This window comes from Tympanuchus pallidicinctus, unplaced genomic scaffold, assembly GCF_026119805.1.
Source record: "Tympanuchus pallidicinctus isolate F22 unplaced genomic scaffold, pur_lepc_1.0 scaffold1, whole genome shotgun sequence".
Classification (NCBI taxonomy): domain Eukaryota; kingdom Metazoa; phylum Chordata; class Aves; order Galliformes; family Phasianidae; genus Tympanuchus; species Tympanuchus pallidicinctus.
The window spans coordinates 70,880,617-70,894,296 of record NW_026294618.1 but is presented as its reverse complement, the minus strand read 5'-3'; positions in this window follow the sequence as shown (position 1 = coordinate 70,894,296).

The following is a 13,680-nucleotide window of genomic DNA, read 5'->3' as shown; positions in this document are numbered from 1 at the left end:
CACAACTCAGAAGAAAAGTATGCTGTGTGACTGCATTGAGCAATTTGAATTCCCTGGACAAAAGTCTTCAAGACTGACACTTTTCTAAACACTCTGAATTTAAGTAGGAATAAATAACACAGAAGGAGTCAAACTGGCTTTTTTTTTTTTTTTTTTTTTTTTTTTTTTTTTTTTTTTAAACGTAATCATATCTTTGGTACAGAAGAATATAGTTCCATGCAAGTGATGATGCACTTCACTGGCTTCAACACTCGTTTTGGTCCTAAATATTTTAGTGAGTTTTCTCGTAGTTGCAGAATTTCTGGCTGAGCCCAAGGAATGTTCTTGGCTCTGGCAACTGCTGTCAGCAGTCACAGCTGCTGTCACAAAAGAAGCGAGCAAATGCACATTGCCAATGTCAGGTTCAGCTCTGGGGATCTTTAATGGCATAGGAGCAGAAAGAAAACTGTAGGATGGATGACTAGCTGTGTACGTAGGGTCTGAAATTATTTTGAGAAGAATAGATATGATTGTTCTAGGCCTTCATATAAGCGTTTCTCCTTTGGGGAAGATTAATCATGAATGCATGTATAACAATCTGTTTCTTCACTGACTACAGAGAAGCAGTGGGGCAAAGTACTCAGACCCCAACCCAATCAAACACTCACATGTATAAAATATTGCATCATCAATTGCATGATTTTGAATTGTTACAGGCAATAAGTAGCTGGTAGTTTTATCTACTTTTTGGAAAAACTGTTGAGACCAATCATCCAAAGCCTTTGTTGTAACTGCATTACAAAATTACTATTTTCTCTGAGAGTAATTATGATAATAAATTAGGCAACAGTGCAAATCCCTTTGAAAATATGTAATAAGGCATAGTACAGTTTTTCCCATATCCTTTGGGTGCAAAAGCTAAAATAAAGATCCAAATCTTCCTGCTTTTCTTTCCAGTAGACTCTGCTCATGCTCTTAGTTTTATGCTTTCTTCAAGCCTGTAAATCTCATGCAAGAGGTAAGGACTGTAAGAAGAAAAATCGCTGTCAGGTGAGCTTACATCATTCCTCTTCATTGCCCTTTGTTCAATTACTTTCATCCTTAATGGTCTTCTTGTTTCCTCTGTATATATAAATCAAGATACATAGACACGCAAAATTAAGTACAGGAAAATCACCTGCTTGCTTTATTGCCCAGTGAGGATGAACTGCATGGATACTTGATGCTACTTGCACTCAAGGAAAAGTGCCTGAAAAAAAGCAGCCTTTTTGTGCACAATTTTCTTTGGACTGTCTAGACTTTCTAGTCCACCTCTTTAAAAAGAATAAATCTTGGTGCTGTTGTATTTGCCTGTTATAGCTGGACATCTTGACCATGCCAGGGAGCACCTGACATATAATCATAGACTGTTCCTTCACCTCTATGTCTCTTTCCCATCTAAATACTTGCCTTATAAGAGATTGTTGTATTTTACACCAATACAAAATTTTATTTACAGCTACAATTATTTCACTATGGCAATTCTTCATGAGAAACTAAATAAACATTTCTAGAGTGAGGAAATATTTTCTTTTACCTTTTTATACATAAGAATTTTCTACTTTGTAAGTAGATTTCGAGTATAAAGTTGTGTTCCTGAGTAAGCCCAGAAGATTGCTTAAAAGAGCTGGCAGATTTTCTACCATTTCCTGTTTTGCCAAGGAGAGTGATGTTTCAAACTTAACATGAACTGTTGGTACGCTTCCCAGTTCCCTCATTAGAATAAGCTTGATGGTGTTGCCCACTCGTTTTCAATCCCTTTTTTTTTTTTTTTTTTTTTCCTTTGTGTTAAATACATTTAAAAAGAATATTTAAAGAGAACAGAATCCTGATTGTAGCAAAGGTCTTTGGCGTGGATACATTAAATTCACATTAAGTCTTGAACTGCAACCCTTCAGGTCACAACACAGTAGGTCAAATATGTGAACTGAGGCAGGAAATGTTAAATGCTGTGTTGATTTGGAAAGTGTATTTTATACTGTCTCAAAAGACAGACTGCATTTTAGCTTGTGTAGAAATTGTAATTTTCTTGTGATCAATGGATCTCACACTGATTTAACTATCACTATCCACTTGGATAGTAATAATTTGCAACAAATGAGTTAGCTAAAGATTTTTTCCACTGCTGATGATGTATCTTCTACAAGTTTTGAAGGAAGGAAGGTGGGAAGAAACTGAAAAACAACATGTGAAACAAATGCATGATCATCAGCAGGGCATATGTTGAACTCAAGAGTAATTCTCAGATTTTGGACTCCGTCTAGAAAGCCTTGAACAGCCTTTTATGAAGAAGACAAAGTGTAAACTGCTTACTCTAGTACAAATCAATTGTATATTTCACAAACAGATTGTGGAAGCTGCACTCTATGGATTAAAGAACATTTGTTCGCTTTCAAATGATTTTTCAAGAAATTAATGCTGTTTTGCATTCCCAGTGCCTGGCTATCTTTGCATTCTCAAGTTCTCTTGAGAAACAGGCTAGCTCTGTCACTGACTGACTTTGCTTTGTCTCGTTCAGTTTCTTTCTTTCAGTTCTTCAGTTCTTCTTTTACTGATGGGTAGAACTTTGCTCTTGCTTCCTATTTTTGCTTATTGGCAGAACAGCTGTGACACTGGCTGCATAGTGCAAGCTTCCATGCTCCATCCTGGAGATTTGCTTATGGTGATCAGTCTGTGTTATACACCGCTCCCTTTTTCTTGTATGCTAGCATTTGGCCGTGCTAGCATTTGGCAAGCACTGGCTGTGATGGTATCTTTTGCGTTTTGCCTACTTTTGTGTACTTACATACTCTGTATTGGGTTGATACCACCAGTGTATTTAAAGCAAGGCTTCATATGGCTTTTCACACAGAAAGAGGTGATGCACTGGGACAGGCTACCCGAGGAGGTTGTGAATACCCCATCTCTGGAAGTATTCAAAGACAGGTTGAATGTGGCTCTGGGCAGCCTGGTTTAGTGGTTGGCAACTCTGCACATAACAGGGAGGTTGAAACTAGGTGATCATTACGGTCCTTTTCAACCCAGGCTACTCTATGATTCTATGGTATAGGCCTGTGGCAGTAAAAATGGGTTGAGTTTATTGCTTTGGAGCAACACCAGACAAAAAATGTGTGGCCTTTGTGGTCATTCACAATCTTCTTCTTTGGCTGAGAGGTGTGGGTAAAGCCAGCACCTGGCACATTACCTCATAATGTTCTCCCTCTATACTTTGCTGCCTCACTGATTCTTTACCAGGGGAAACAATTCTTAAGTTGAAATCCTGGACTATGGTCCTCTCTTTCCGGCATTTATTTTTACACAGTGCAATACTCAGAGCTTTGAAAAAAGGCTACATTCAAACTACTGGATTGAATTTTTTTATATAAAGCAGACCAAGCTGAAATTTAACTGCGTCATTGGAAGCTAATATAGAGGTCATTTACAGTGTGGGGGCACATTAAGGAATTTTTTTCATTCTCAGCTCTCTTTTCTAATATATATTCAAACATAGGAGCAGATTGTCATTTCAGAATTATATCCAGAAGTAAATCCTACTTCACCCGTGCAGTAACAGAGCTGGTTTACAGGGTGATGGCCACCCTTGAACTTGCAGTTCTCCCTTGCTGGTCTTGAAGGTGTCACCCTTACACAAAGCATCAGACACAGTGCAGAGGCTGGGAATGTGCCACATCTCTGCTACTCTACCATCTCCACATTAATCAAAGATCTTGGCATTGATTTCTGTAATTGCAGAGGTGAGATTTAAATGAAGATTGATGTATCCTAGATTCCAGTCTGACTGAATTACCCTACAATGGTATTCTCTCAGTTTTTGAAAGGCCTCAGTGTTCAAGTTCTTAAATTACAGAGCAGTTTTTCACAAGCACTCTCCTTGCACCATGCACAGTGATGGGGAAGGGATTTCAGATGACAGCCCCATGCCCATGAGCCGTTACAGCTTGCAACTCCAGTGAGCAGAATTAAGAGGGGAATTTGAAGCTCCCTTCCTTACTCTCAGCAGCTGTTTGCAGAGTGTGAAAATACTTCCACAGTTTTTTCTGCTTTCAGTTTTTGATCGTGTCTGACCATCCCAATTGCCCAATGATTTGTTTCCCTTCAATTACTGTTGTTTTGAATTCTGATTTCTGGAGAACAAAATACTGAATGCAGGGGAGTTCCAGAGAGAAGTCAGCATATCATCAAAGATCAAGGTAAGGGATCAGACAGAAAGTTTATCACTGTTCATCATGTCAATTTTGCCTTGAGAAGAGCGGGAGATCACAGATACTTAGTCATGTTGCTAGCAGTAGTTCTTCAAAATGGGATAAGATCTTCATTTCTACTTACTAGTTCTTGTCTGACAGTATTTCTTTTTTGTCTTATGGAAAATAAACTATAAGTTCTTAGTGAAAGATTTGATGATGCCAGGCAGAAGCATCTACTGAATTTACTGCTGTGTGAAAACAGTTTTTTAAAATTTTGTTTTTGTTTTCCTTTCACTTGCTTTTGCTCATTCACAGAATTTCACACAAGCATTCTGAGATCCAAAGCTGTCTGGTCAGGGTGAATAAGAATAATGGAGATTAAAATGGGAAAAGAAGGGGATAAAAGAGGTCTTTTTTAGAATTAGAATGCTATTCTTTGAGAAGACTGCATTTTACATATGTGTGAATGTTCCACTTATGAAACCACTAATTCTTTTGTATTTATTTACTACAAAAAAATGTTGCTCTCCATATACCTCTACCTTAAACGTTGGAAATGTCTTCTTGTGAGAAAAATCCTTCTCTCTGTGGCAACAGGTGTCTCAAAGTACATGAGCTCCCATCACCGGAGATGATTAACCTATTATATTTATTCCCTTCATTTTTGTTCTGATTATGCTGACATGACAGTTTCCTTGTTGTGAAGAGAGGTCAGCTTTAATTATGTTAAGTATAGCTGCAAATTTCAGCAGTTTGAATACAGACCAGTTTGCATAAATGAAGAAAATCTCATAGCCTTGATTTCTACAGTTTCAACTTTTATGAAAGTGTCAGCCCCTGACTTGTAGTGCAATCACTACAGTGACACTGACACCCACATATTGGTGCTATTAATACTTCCAGTTCATGTTTTCTAGGTAAGAGCCATCTCTTGGAAATCTTTTTCTTATTTGCCATGGGATGTGCATGCAATGCAAAAATAGAAAAAACATAGAATTTCTTGCTTTTTAAAACTGAAATGAAAAACTTGGTCATCTTCATATGTGACACATTCAATGTGTGCTAATTTTCAGTTGAAGCTGCATGTGCCAGAGGTGTTGTTTAATGTGATGTATTGGTGAAGAGACACAGCAGACTAGAATAGTTCGTGTTATATTCCTGAAGGAAATTCAACTTTAAAATAGAATTTGGCAATGGCACTTTCTGCCTGACTACCTCTTTAAATTTATGGTCAATCAAACAGAACCAGGAAAAGAGAAGTTAGAAGAGTAATAAAGTGTTATTCATTAGCAATTCTACTACTAGTATGGCATGGCTATGAGTAGATATTATTGCTGCTCAAGACAAGCAGCTGTCCTGGCAAGGACAAGCAGAGGAAGAGCTCTTGCTGTGGGATTTCCAAACTGGGCAGAATTTGTCAATGTCTCTAAGACATGAGTAAAATTACAGCCGTAGAAATTCTCTTAAAACCTGATGAAAGAAAAAAAAAAGAATGTTTGTGTTTTACTAAGCTTCTCACTTTACATGGTTGCTGTGGTTGCTCTATTCTGGCATAAACTTGTTCAGGCACTTTTAAAGGTGTTTATGTTCCCTGTCCTTTCTGACCCCTTGTTCCTGCTGCTGCCTCTTCTGCAGTGAAATAAACACTGATATAATTCAAGATGAATCGTATGTGAGAACAGATCCAGCTGAATAGTGCCTCATCTGAATATATGATCTGCTGGATCATTTGTCTGGGCCTGGTCAATACCAGTGCTGGTACAAAGGAGGCACCAAGAGCATAGAACCAGAAGGACCTCACTGCCCATGATCTTGTTTCTGGGTTGGAAAGAGTAAAGTGTGCTTCGGTCATGTGTATTCTCAAAAGTAGCTTAACTAGTTCCTTTGCAGAGAGCAGGTGGAGTGCAGGCTTGGCTTATCTGGTCAGGGGAGTGGGTGAAAAAGAATCAAGGATTCTCAAGCCCTGCTGTCATGCCTGTTCATGACTCAGATATACAGAGGTGTACCAGGATCAGCAGCATGCAAGCAAGACTTTCTCGTGATGCTCATCACTATGTTCACAAAGTGCTTAGTTCACTCTGAATCAGAAGCAAATCTTTCATAGTCAGCAGTTATACTGTTATAAAACCAGAATAACAGGAGAATCAGGTCTTACATTGATAACTATCCAGTTTCTTCACTTTAAGCATTCCCAGCCATTTTAGTAATGCTTTCCTGATCTTCTCCTTGTGTTATCTTCTTTGGCAGATTGGGATGGTTTAATTTTTCTCCAGGTGACAATCATTGGTCTTAATATCATTTTTTTGTCTTTGTTTGAGGAACAGAGGGCTCCTAGTGCTGCTAACTGGACTGGCAGCCTTCCTCATGTGTAGCCATGGAGAGCAGATAGATGATGCCTCAAGAGCAGTGTGGGAGAGGATGCCTTGTACTCACTTGTCTGTAGTGACATGCTCTCTAGCAAGAGTTTTCTCAAATGAGCTGTCCTTTTTAATTCCTGTTTCACTGATTTGTAAGTGGCTTCTGTTTTCTGTATTGCACTGGTGTGGCCTTATTTTGAGCACTCAGAGCAGGCGTGGGCACCACAATATGAGAAGGACATAAAACTGTTAGAGAGTGTCCAAAGGAAGGCTGTTAAGATGTGGAGGGTTTGGAGGGCAAGAAGTACGAGGAGCAGCTGAGGCTCCTTGGGTTGTTCAGCCCTCATGGTGGCTGCAGCTCTTCAAAGGGAGTGGAGGGGCAGCGCTGAGCTCTGCTCTGTGTGACAGCGGCAGGGCCCGAGGGAACGGCATGGAGCTGCGGCAGGGGAGGGGCTGTGGGGCTGGGGACAGGTGCTGCACCACAGGGCGGTGGGCACGGAACGGGCTGCACGGGGCTGTGGGCACGGCCCCGAGTGCTGGAGTTCAGGGAACGTTTGGACATCGCTCTCAGACAGAGGGTTTGGATTTTGGATGGTGCTGTGAGGAACCAGGAGTTGAACTCAATGATTCTAGGTGGGTCCCTTCCAACTCAGAGTATTCTGTTTTTTGTATTAATGAGTTGATCTCTCCTTTTGAATCTTTCACACACACATGTACACACATACAGATATAGACACAAACACACCTACACTTAATTATTATTTAAAAAGATCCTCTGTAGACTGTGATTTATTATTCTGCATAAAGTAGCGTAAAATGGCAATAAGCTTGTAGTCCTTGTGTAAATTATTTTTCAGGAACATACATTCCTTCATGCTGAGAGCTTCTGAGATAACAAATTTTGATAATTTCGTATCCTTGATTTTTAGTCTTTTTTTGAAATATGTATTCCTCTTTTCAGAATGCCAGTTGTGTGGTTTATTTTACAAAATATCTCTTATCTACCTTCTCCACTCCTTGCAGCCTCCTGGCAAAAGAGTGTTCATCTGAGGAAACTCAAAGACGTGTCATTGGAGATGCCAAAGGGTTTAACTTTTTTGAGAGTTCCTTGAAATTAATTTTTTGTAACTGGAGGAACCATCACATGCAGCATAACAGATGTCCAGATACCAGTGTCATCTGCTACCTTACCTTGGAATATTTACCTTGGCTTTTTTCTCAAATTCCATTTTTCTTTATTGGACAACTTCAGCTATACGAGATGGTTGTACCAGCCACAGTTCTCTGTATCTGCCAGATGACTGAAAAAAAAAAACTAGAGCTAAATTTGAGGACGCTGGTTTTTTTTTGTTTGTTTGTTTTGTTTTGTTTTGTTTTGTTTTTTAAGTGTGCTGCTTCTTTTCTTTCTCTATTGAAGCACTGCTTCTAAAGCACGTCTGTGAATCACTTTTAGAAGCATCAGCCATGGCCATTTCAAAGCATCATCTGCTCAACAGATTTGGAGTAGTTTGACCTGTAGTTTCACTGACTATGGATGTTTCCAGATAGTAGTTTTCTTGCTTCTAGAGCCTAGTGGATCTTATTTTTATGCCTCATTGTCAGTAATAATTTACCCCACATATGCTAATGTACCATTAAGTATGAGTATCACCATTAAACCTTATGTAAACTTGTTCCTGGCTCAGACAGTACGCTCTGTTTTGTTCCTTACAGGTTCTTCTAATTTCTCTCCTCCTTCTCTGTTTTTCTTTTAGTCGTTGTTTCAAAAGCAGATACTATCCTTTGGAACATCTTACTGTTACTGCTCTTGGACTTTGCAAATTGTTCCAGCTATGCCTGTATAGGTCTGGGCTGAGTAAGCCAGGAGTGATATTTGAGAGAAAAGTGTGCCAAATAGGAAGTCACTTTTCTGGGGAAAGCAAAAAAGTTTTGTACTCTGACTAGTCCACACAGCCAGATTGCAGAAATTCATGTCTTCCATGCTGGCCTTCACTCACTTGTTCTGCAAAACTTCACTTCCCTCGGGATGCTTTATCTTTCTCAATGCTCCTTCCCAAAGGATCACTGCCGGTTCCCTCAAAATCTCAGGGCTGCAGTCTGTGCTAGACTTTTTGATTTAGCCCCCAGGGCTCATCACTGGACTTCAGTACCCATCCTGCCACCTGCTTGTAGCAGCACTATTTCCAGTACTTCCCTGCAGCCCTGCTGCCATGCTGCTGCTGCTTTCTTGCCCTACAGAGCTGGCAGCTTGCTGGGGGGTGCTGGGAAATGTGCTTTATGCCCAAGGGATGACAGCTGTTAGGCTGCTTATGAACCCAACGTTGGACTGTTTCCAAGAAGCACACAGAAGACTAGTCCCCTGTGGATCAGTATGAGATCCTTGCACTGTCCTACCTCAAGTGGAATGCCTTGTTCTATGCTTGTGAGTAGGGCTGGCAACCATGCTTGACTTCCTCAGGATTGGCCCCTGTAGAAAAGGTGCTGGCTCTCCCCTTTTCTTCACTGCTCTGCAAAGCAGGTTCAGCAGACTTGCCATGCTGCATGCAGTGGAAGCAACAGTGCTCAAGGAGTTACAGATAGTGGTGCTAAAGCTGGCTTTGCAGCATTTAATGTTTCACTAGAGTGATCCCCAGTTTGCATGAGAAAGAATGGATCCTTCTCACAGATCAGGTCAGTTTTAGCAGCATGCACAGCAGCATTATCTCACATTATTACATCTTCATTATTTCAACAGTGGCCTGTTTCAACTGGCTCTAAGATAGCACTTCATGAGACATTAGGCATAATTAAAACTAACTTTCAACTGCCCAAACAAATAACTAGACTAAATGCATTTTCCTTTCCTTTATTTTGTCTTTGTTCCTTGCTGAGGGGAGTTATGTGGTCCTTTGTAACTGTTTTCCCAACTTTTCTCGAGTTTGGAGTAACCTGAACTGAAGAGCAGTGCAAAAATGAAAGCCAACTTGCAGCTTTCCTGTACCTCACTGTGAAGTGACGTTGTTTTGATAGGTGAGAGGTAACATATCTCACTGTGCTGAGAGAGAAAAATCCGTGTGGCCAGTCCCCCTTTATAATGTGTGTGAAAAGGAAAGCAGGCCAGAAACAGTTCCCACCTAGTGCAGACATGCTCACTCAACAAAATTAGAAAGATAGTATCTACAGAAATACCAGCCTTTCAAAAGCAATAAGAATCAGGAGATTACCTGAGTGTCACTATCTCATTTACAGAATCTGTGCAAAACTCTGGAAACATGATCCCCATGTCTGTTCAGTTTTTAGCTATTATGCAAAGAGTAATTACATTATCAACCAACCGGTAGAACAGGCAAACACCATGGTGAATGTTATTGTGTCCACCCATTTATTTAATGGATGAATGATCTTTTTACTTCTGCATCTGATAGAAGGATAGAAGGCAAACAAGAACAGCAATCAAACCATGAAATAAGATAATGGGGATGTTTGAGTTGTTCTGAGGCACCATGCAAACAGCCACTTTTGACCAAGTTTACAGAGATAAATTCATGTGGCTAATTTTAACACTGTGTGTACCTTCATGTCCTGAAAGCAGCACAGCTTTGTGACCACTCTGCTGCCAGATTCTGTGGACTATCCCTCAGCAGGGCTCACAATTTGGGGTGCTGTACTGCTTGCCCAGCTGTTGCACCTTCTTCTCTGATGCTGCTGAAGGCTGTTCAGGCTGGAGCCAACTCCTGGTGATCTGTAAACAGCCAAGCTCTGAAGCAATACAATGTTTTTTGGTCAGGAGGGAGAGGAGAGAGAGAGCACTGTTTTCTGGCATTTGAAAGCTGCTCACCTTAACTCTTTCCCCTTTACACTGTACCAAATTTGTGCTAGAAGACTGAAATAAAACTCACTGAAGAAAACTAAGAAATTTCTACAATGTCAGGAAGCCTTCAGTCAGGCCAAAAGAGCAAGGTTACATGGTTGCTTGTCTCCTCCAGTTCTCCAGTGTCCACAGTGGCAGGCTGTCAAATCCAATAACTCATATAAAATGACCTTAGAGCATAAAATGGAAAAGGCAACAGTAACAAATGGAGATGATAAAACAGGAAAAATTGGAAAAACAGAAAAGATAAAGAGAAGCTGATATGTTCTGAAGTTTTCACATAGTAGTTAAATGATTAAATAACTGCAATAGAAAATTGCAGGACTCAGCTAATGCCGTGTGTGCCTGTCATAACTCTTTGTGTTGTCTCGCCAGTGTGATTGGCTTGTCTAAGAACCTGAAATATCCCAGTTCTCCAGGGTTGGCAATATGGACCTGTCTGCTTTGTGACTGGGCCACTTTGCAGACTCTGGCCACCAGAGTAGCAGTGAGTAGCCAAGCTGCTCAAATTGACAGCAGCTGGCTGAGCAATAAAGCCTCTGCTGTAATGTCCTTTCTGGGACCGAAAATCCCAAACTTCTTGCTCAAAACTGCATTGCCCCTGTGCAGAATGTTGCCTGGAGTGGGCATGCAACTGAGCAAAGCTGCGATTGCCTGGCTTTTCTGGGGTATCATGCCTTTGTGTCAAAGCTATGCTTACTACTTGTTGGTGTGGGATGAAATCAAGTCTAAGAACATTTGGCCTGAATCACAACTTAAGCACTAAGAAAACTGAAGGTATTTGGAACGTGTCTTTTGTGGCTTGTTCATTTCTGAAGCAGAATGCTCAGTGAATTCGCAAGTTTTAATGCAGCGTCAGAAAAAACATACTGATACTGTTGTGATACTACTCTAAGTGCTGAGAGAAGAGTCATAGCAGAAGAATAAAAACTCACTGAACTGTTAAGATGTCTCATAATGGATGAGTCAGAAACTCTTTGTTTCCTGCTACACTCTTACCCATTTAGCAGGCTGCAAAACTAGAAGATGGAGCTGTGGATTACAAAGAAGTGATCATTTTTGAAATAATGCCCACGGCTTGCAAGGTAATTGAAAGACATGATTCAGCAATTCCAAAATATCAGGAGGCACACATTTGAGAAATTAAATCCCAAGTTACATTCTGTCTATTTTCAGTAGGCAGGAGCATGTTCATTCTGCAGAGACCGCTAGTGGATCCATCAAAGGATGTGTTGTAAATGGCACCATTGGGAAGACAAACATTTTGGGCCTAGCAATCCTCAGTTTGCATCTTTTGTGAATTCCCGTGGGGAATGTGTTTTCTGCAGGGAAGCTTTAGAAAGCAGCACTATTGGTTGAGCATCACAACACAGAACAAGGGCAGCTCAGAGGTTGTTATGAGGCCCAGGCTGAGGGTTACTCACCTTTGTCTCCTGGGAGCCCCACTTACCAGAAATTCATTTCATGTGTACATGATCCAAGTGAGGCATTATCATCTACCACTTAACCCCAAAGATAAAGAGTTAATTGCAGCTTTGGGCCACGTATATGAGCCATCAAAGGTACAGGAATTGGCATGGCACTAGATATGTTTCAGGAAACTGAAACAAATGACTTCTATAAGATTTTGAATCTTCCTATGAATTAAAATGTTCTGTTTCAACTTCAAGTGTAGGTCAGCAGAGCAATTATGTAAGAGGTCTACAGGATAAATCATGATTTTTTCTTGTCATTCTGCTGTTTCCAGCTGAATGTCCTAAAAACAGAACTGGGAGATGCAAGGTAAAAGAGGAGCCTAGATTCTACTGGCACAATCTGAAAAGTAATTAACAAATAATCCAATTGGAACTTCACAAGGATACATGATTGAGAAAGGGGTTCTTGAGAGCATTATCTACACCTATGTCCTCCTCTATTTCAGGAAGGAATTTTGAAAGAGCTTGAAGGGAAGTAAAATCAGAGAAGAGACGTGAGAACTATTGTGGGAAATGAAAAACAGCTCATAGTGAACAACTCTGAGAGTGCTGTGTATTTACTTTATCAAGGAACTGATTGAGAAATAACTTAGCTATGATCAGTATGTACCAGCACTGAAAACATATCGTGAACGGATTTTCCAGTATAGCAGACAAAAGTATAACAAGGGCATTAACTGAGAGGCAGACAGTTCAAATTAGGAATAAGACACTCATTTTTAGCAGCAAATGTAATTGAAGCAATTTACCAAGGACTTCAGTAAATTTTCCATCAATGAGAACACATATAGAAAGACAGGACATTTTTATAGAAGACACCTAGTTGAAACAAGAATTAATTCATGGAAGTTCAATGACATGTCATATAGAGGAGGTCAGACTGGATTATCACAAATGAGCCATTAGAGCTTTTAAGTCCAAGAATTTTCTGGGAGATTGAAAAGGTATTAACAAATTTTCTTCTAGTAGGATGCCCTTAACAAAGATCAATCTCTCTGTCTGTGGATGGATTTCCCATACTTTGCATCACTGCCTTTAGTCCTTCCCAAATAAATTAGATTAGTGTAGCGAGATCAATAGTGATTTCATAGTGTCTTCACTTTTTCAGCCTGCCTCAGTTACTGAAAAAACTGTCTAGTCAAAACATAAAAAAATATTTTATTCCATTTTTGAAAAAAGATGCCCAATTATATCTCATTACAGAATATTAAAATAATTCATAAGGAAGTCTTAACAAACACAGTAAAATTACCGACCAAGAAATGCTACAACTTCAAAACTTCTTAAAAATTAGCTCTGGATGTATGTTTTATCAAGGGCTAGGGAGTTTTACAAAATAATTATGTCTACGTTCTCAATTTAACTTTTTTTTCTGGGTTAGTCAATGCAAGAGTTTGAGTTAGACCACATGAAAAATAATCTTTGCATACTTTAATAGCTCCATGGATTTTCTTTCACTTTTCAAATATCCCAAACTTGATGTGTGCTAAAACCAAATCTGGAAAATGTCAGTCCCAGAAAGCATGCTTGTCAACTTAATGGCAACCAAAGAAAGAGGAGTGATTTTATTGAGAACTGAATTCAGTGGTTATTATAATGGAAATCTTGTCCTATTATCAACCTGCCTGAAGTAAGATGCAAACATTAAGGGACCTGCCAGCAGAAGTTGCCTGGGAGATGTGCTGAAACAGCCTGTCTCATGGTGCCTGAGCTTTTTTTTCCCTGGCTGACTTCATTCACAAGCCTCATCATGCCAGTTTGCTCCAGTCCTTTCCCATCCCTCCCCAGCAATCAGG